Below are 7,272 nucleotides of genomic sequence, written 5' to 3'. Positions count from 1 at the left end.
GAAAATAATTACTCTCTTTGATGGAAGTTGAGAGATGAATGATTCAATTACAAATATAAGAAAACTTTTGGAAAGGAATTTGATGAGAAAAAGAAATTGCTCTTATGGTCTAGACATTGAGCATAAAAAGGAATATTTTGATCTAAAGTGGCAATATATATATATATATATGACAAGTAACACATCTTGGATTAAACAATCATGGTAGGCATTTGTTCTTTGCAATGAAAGTTGAAGTAGAACTTAAAAGTTTTTGGGAGAGATATTTGAGTAGTAATTTAAGAACCAATTTAATATTCATTTTGGGATATCATTGAAATATTTTATGCAATGTTGAGAAAGATAAAAGTGAGGAATTTCTTTCTTTTATTCTTATAAGTTGTTTTGGATTTAAAGATTTTGGATCGTAAAGTATAATGGGGAAGTGACAATAATGTTATTTGAATATTAGGAATTTTAGGATAGAGCATTGGCCCTAGAGGACTAGTTTGAAAGTAAATTATACACTTGAAAGTTTTGTAGATAAGTGGATAGCATCTCAACTAATTTATGAACAAATTTGTTTTTCTTTTTAAAAAATATTTTTACTTAGATCATTTAGCAATAATTATATTACATATTTAATACTTTGTTAATTAAATTATTTTTATCTTGGGAAATTATAAAGGAATGTGGAAGGATATTTGAATCATGACATGTATGTGTTTTTTCTTATAAAGGATATTTTCAAGATTGATAAAATTATTTTTACTAACTTTGGTAATTTTGGTTTCTCAATAAATGCAAGCATGAATATCATTTATGAAATTTTATTCTAGCAAGTTTTTAATGTTCAAAATTTTTCATGTGAGTTTGACTTTGAGAATAGAAACTATATTTTAATTATAATGACTTTCTTGCATGTTTAAAATGGATTTGGAGAGGATTTTATACAGAACATTGATTGTTAATGGTAGTTTCGTTAACTCTTAATGTGCCATAGTCAATGGCGAGCTAGTTTGATTTTTGTGAGCTCTATTCTCATATTTATTATTCATGGGCTTGTATCTGCATTTCTTTTCGTGGCTTCAAGCTGCATTTAGTTAATATTAGCCTCGTGGACTGTGCATCTAAGTTTGTTTCGTAGCTTTGGTTGTGTTTCGTCACTCACCCTCGTGGACTGTGTATCTATATTTATCTTCGTAGCATCAGCAACGTTAGTTATTTAGCCTTGTGAATTGTGTGTCAACTTTTGTGAATTGTTCTGATAAATTTCTAACAATTTAAATTTTTTATTAATTGATAATTTCACACTCTGAAGGTTTTTAATTAGCAAATGTTATTATTTTCATTTATGCATTTATTTAGTTATTTTGAATTGTCAAGATCAAATGTTAAAACTTTTTTATCATTTTGGATTTTAAATTTCTTGATATTAAAGTTATGTAGAACTTTTATTTCAAATATACAAATTTATTTACATTGAATTGCTTTCTTTTTAATTTATGTATATGTTGTAATTTATTCATTTTGAATCTACAAAATGTTATTGTAATGACCTTGAATTTTTAAATTATTTAAAAAAATTCTCAATTGATATTTTATTTAAATTAGTTCTATCACAAGTAGAGAGTGGTAGTTTGGTGGAACTTATGCTATTAAATATTTTTGAAGACCAAAAGTTTGAATTTTATTAAGCAAAGGTTTGACTTTATTTAGTTCTAAATTATAAGAAAAATTTGGGCCCATCTTGCAATTTTCTCTATGCTCTATCTTGTAATTTTTCCAATTTCTTAAAATCTAGATTTTTCTTCTTTCCTTTGCAATTTGAACTCCAGAGCAGCGAAAAATGGGATATTTTTCACATGTTCTCGGTCTTCTCCCTTCTCCGTTGTTGTTCTTTATTCTTCTCCTTACTGCCACTGCCATTCGTCCGTCCTCTCTCTACTGTTATCCGTCCACAACTGGAAGCTGGGCGAAATCCCTCTCCCCTGATTCTCACTACTGCTATACGGTCTTCTCCGTTAGTTGTTGTTAGGCTCGTCTATTCATTACTGTTGCTGCTAGAGATGCTGTCGCCGCCGCTAGAGTCACCATCGTCCACCGCTGTAAGGGATTTCATTAAGGTTAGGAACTCTCCTTCTGTTTCTATGTGGCTGTCGGTCTATGCTCCCTGTCTCTGCATCGTGGCAGTGCTTGTGGTTAGCCATGGAAGCTTGAATCTCTTCCTTCACCTCTCTTTGATCCTTAGGTGAGTGAATCTCACCTTCTCCTCTCTTTAGTCCGATCCTGGGTATGGATGTGTTGGTGAATAAGGTTCAGATTTTCATTCCTCTCCTTTCTTGGCTGCCGTACGACTATGGAAAAAGAAAAGGATAAACTGAGTTTACTTCAATCAACAAGTTAATTAATTGTTGTTGGTTGCTATTGATTTAGTTGGATTGGAGTATGATCTTTTCCTTGAGCTTGACACTGGCCTGTATGGAAGAGTATATATATATATATCTATAATAAAAAAATAATAATTAGGAAATTTGATGAACTCAAGTATTGAATAAAAAGGAAGATTAATATTGGTTTGAGGATTAAGGCCTGTGAGGTACTTAATAAAATGTCTAAATGTAAGTTTGGACATATGATGGTAAGATATGTGTGGTACATATATTGTTGTTGATTAAACAATTATTAGGAGACAATTAATCTCTTTAGTGGTTGTTGGGAAGTTTGATTAGTTCAAATTATTGTTATAGGAGAACTTGTAGAAAAAGGAATTAGAGCAAAAGAGGGATAGTGTATGTTTGAACATGGATACACTTGAGGTATTTGTTAAAAAAAAAAAAGGCTTAAGAGAGACTAGATTCTAATTGAGTAGTTAAATATGACTAAATACTAGAGAGAAATCTTTATGTGTAGATTATGGTCTCAAGACACTCTAAAGTTGTTATAATTAACTACTGGTTGAGTTAACTTTGGAAGGAAATTTGTGAGATGAGTAAAGGCCATTAACTAATTTTCTATATATAGTTTTATAGGATGTTGAGAATAGGAGCAACTTTTTAGAAGTTCAAAAAGGGAAAACTTTAGATTTTGGGCGCTTGACAGGTAAGTGGATAGCATCCCAACTGATATTTCATTAAAATTTTTTTATTCAAATATTACATTTTTATGCAAATTCTTTTTACAACAGCAATGTGATTGTTAGATACTTTGTTAATTAAATTTTGTCATTTTTTAAGGTGGTGGTGAAAAACAATTCATCAATGTTTTACCTTTATGAGATATCCTTTCAGGATTAATAAAATTCCTTGTCATTAGCATTAGCAAATTGTGATTATTTAATAAATGCAAGCATGAGCATTCGATACAAAATTTTATTCTGGCAAGTTTTAATGCTAAAAAGTATTCATGTGAGTTTGATTTAAAAATAAGAACTGTATTTTGAAAGTGATTATTTTCTCGCAGGTTTGAAAATGATTTTAAAAAGGGACTATATACAGAACACTAGTTGCTAACGGCAGTTCCGTTAGCCCTTGGCGCACCATGGTACACCTAGCTAGCAGGGTGTTTATAGGAGATGCTAGCCCCGTGCGATGGCCAACGCATGTGGAACGGAGGGATGGTCATTCGTGAGCATCGTACTCACGTTTGTTTCGTGGCTTCAAGTTGCGTTTGATTAGCATTACCCTTATGGACTATGTATCCACGTTTGTTTCGTGGTTTCGACCGTGTTTGGTTACTTACCCTCGTGGACTGAGTGTCCATGTTTGTTTTCGTGGCATAAGCCGCGTTTGGTTATTTACCCTCATGGACTGTGTGTCCATGTTTGTTACATGTTCTAATAAGTCCCTACAAATAAGAGTTTGATTACTTGGTGATTTTGTATCTTGTGGGATTTAATTAGTAGTTTATTTAATATTACTTATTTCATTTATTTGCTTCTTTGAAAGCAAGTGATAATGACATTTGATTTGAAAATTAAATGGTTCAAGATTTTATTTAAAGTTATATAAAATTTCTCTTATTTTAGAATTTATTAATTTTTTTAAAAATCGTTATCTGTTTAACTTACATAATTGCTTCAAATTTCCCTTATTTTTTGTTCAATTATTTATCGTTGGGACGTTATTCACTGAAAAATTATTTTGGTCTCAGATAGAATAATTGATGACGTATGTCTTGCTTACCAATGATGGATGTTTGCGGAACAGAATGGAGGTTTGCTCTGTAAATATGTCTTATAGATATAAATATGAAATTTATGATTATGTCATGAGATATATGATTAGGTGTTCCACATAACTTATAATTATAATCTTTAGTTTATTATACATTTTGTCTGCTGGCTGGAAAGAGTCGAGCTCCTGATGGATATAATGTTTAAGGAAAATTTTTGTAATATAGAATTTTTGACAGATCCTATTTATAGAGGGGGTGCTGTCAAAATTTTTACAAAAATGTTGAAATAATTATTATAATGATTAATATCAATAGTATTAAAATGCCATTATAAAATGGAATACATTTTAATTAAATGAAATAAATCTTCAATTTGTGGCTTACGGGATGTATGATATGGTTCACATCTTATGCCAGTCACCCCTATTTTTGGGGCGTGACAGTTATGGTTGAGATGTTATTCCCTAGAAAATATTTTTGGTCTCAGATATCATAACTGACCCTGCATCTCCATTAGATCCTTGAAGGCATTTTGCTTATGGGCTGAAGTTGAGATGCCATTTTGGTTAATTTCTATTTTGATGTAAATTTATATTTTATATATTGTATTTTTATAAATAATGTTTTAGATGCTCCACATAGATTATAGTTAGATTCCTAATCCTATATCGTGCTGTTTGATTGTTGTTGAGGAGCAGAGCTCCCTTTTGCTGAGTTGATGTTGTAAATTGTGACGAAATTTTTTTCAAGAAGTTCTATGTTTTCGGTGTGGTTCTGTCAAAATTTTCACAAAAAATTTAAGAATCTTTTACCTTAAAAAATATGTTACAATGATGTTCTATCCTATTTTAAATGAATTAAAATATTATATTAAAGTTTTCTTAATCAAGGCTTAAGGAATATATGCTTGTATATATATTTCATGCCAATTACGTCTAACTTTTAAGGCATGACACTATACATCAATCAACATATAGATAATCAATCTCCTTCTGTTCATCATTTGTCAACTACTCATTGTGCTCCCAATATTTGGCATCTCCGGCTTGGTCATTTGTCTTCTTCTACACTTTCCATTTTGCATAAACAGTTTCCTTTCATTAATTGTGATTCTCCTATTTTTCCTTGTGATGCTTGTCAATTTGCTAAACAGAAAAGAAAATTCCATTTCTTGTAAGTGACAGTATCAGCAATAAAATTTTTTCTCTGCTCCATATTGATATATGGGGTCCTTTCTCTTTTCCTTCTATCCATGGTCATTGTTATTTCATGACTGTAGTAGATGCTTTTTCCCGTTTTACTTGGATTTGTTTGATGAGACACAAATCTGAGACACGTTCTGACATAAAACAATTCATAGCTCACTATGTAACTCAATTTTCTTGTTCTGCTCAAAACCATCCGTTCGGACAATGGTCTAGAGTTCCTTATGTCTGATTTTTACTCATCTAAAGGTATCATTCATCAAACTACCTGTGCTGAAACTCTACAACAAAATGGTATTGTAGAGAGCAAGCATCAACACTCTCAATGTTTCCCCTGCCCTTTTGTTTCAGTCTTATGTTCCCAAAAATAAAGTAACTAATTTTGTTAAATAATATTATCTGTTATACAAATGGTGAAGGTTTCATCCTCAATTCGACATTTTTTGATAAGCAATGACAGGACCAGCTTCTTAGGTCCTTGATGTTGTGTTCAATGTCTTATGGTCTACTCACTCGGATCGTCGGTTGCAAGACTTCTCTTCAAATATGGGATAAGGGCCAAACTCACTTTGCCTCACAAATGATAGCGAAGACCAGGGAGCTTAAGCCGTAACTCAAAGGCACCAAGAAAGGTAACCTCTCTACCAATAATTACGATTGGAAATCCAATCTCTGAAATAGACCATACTGAAGCAATATTTGAAGGCTTGATTGAAGATTATTATATGTATATTACGTCTCTCACTATACGGACTAAGCCACATACTGTAAATGAAATTGAATCCCTGTTCATTGAGCAAGTAGCATGTATATTAATAAGAAGAATCTGAAGGTTGCACCAGAAATTTGCTAATCTTGTTCGGACTCGATTTCATAATCAAGGTGACCGATCTCGAGGTGGGAGAACGTAACTAATCGAGGTCTTAGAGGCTGGTCCTCTTTCAGATCACACTCTAGGTCTGACAATCAAGCTACTAAATCATCTATTGTTTGTCAACTTTATGGCAAGAAAAGACATTGCTGGTGACTGTTGGTATCGTTTTGATGATGCCTTTAAGGCTCTTACTCTCAATGATCGCAATAAGGCTCATTCGACTTCTTTGCTTGCAACATCTCAGTGTTGCAGATCCATACTAGTGTTTGGAATCTAGTGCCACAAGTCACGTGACTCATTATGATCAAAACATCATAGGCAAAGCAGGTGATAATATATGGTGTTGATAAAGTTTTTGTTGCTGATGAAAATGTCTGCTAATATATAGTACTAGTGACTTGAATGTAACCAGGCATCATTTACTCTTAAACTGAAAGATATCTCACATGTTCTTGCAATTCATAAAAATCTCCGTTGTATGCCTAAACTATATCTTGATAATGACATACTAATTGCATTTTATTCTAATATTTGTTTGATCAAGGGTCTACCAACTGATAAGGTGATCTTTAAATACTATTAGCAAAAAGGACAAGGTTGCCCTTCATGAGATTATCCTTACCTTCTCAAGCTGCATCTCAACAACATAAATCATCTCAACATTTGGCTTTCCTGGCTTACACTTTTTTGAATTATGTTTTATGTAATTCAGTTTCTCAATCCAACAATACTATCAATAATGCTATTGCGTCTTATACTTACTGTGAAACTAATGATGCTTCTATTTTTCATATACAGCGCAATAGGCTGGGTCATCTTGCAGCACCTGTTGAAAGCCTTTACATCAAAGTTAAAACAATTTAGGAAGCATGGAAAACTAATTGGGTTTTTGAAAGAAAAAAAAAAATCAAATGAGTCTCATTCAGCACCAAAATAGCCCAACAGGGCACATCCGTCCCCGCTGCTAAAAGAGCATCTACCACGATAGATGATACAAAGAAATCCTTCTGTATTTTACCAAGCCATTGCAGCAAACAC

Source organism: Prosopis cineraria, unplaced genomic scaffold, assembly GCF_029017545.1.
Source record: "Prosopis cineraria cultivar Desert tree isolate PC_DT_omini unplaced genomic scaffold, ASM2901754v1 PC9, whole genome shotgun sequence".
NCBI lineage: Eukaryota > Viridiplantae > Streptophyta > Magnoliopsida > Fabales > Fabaceae > Prosopis > Prosopis cineraria.
This window is presented reverse-complemented; position numbering follows the sequence as displayed.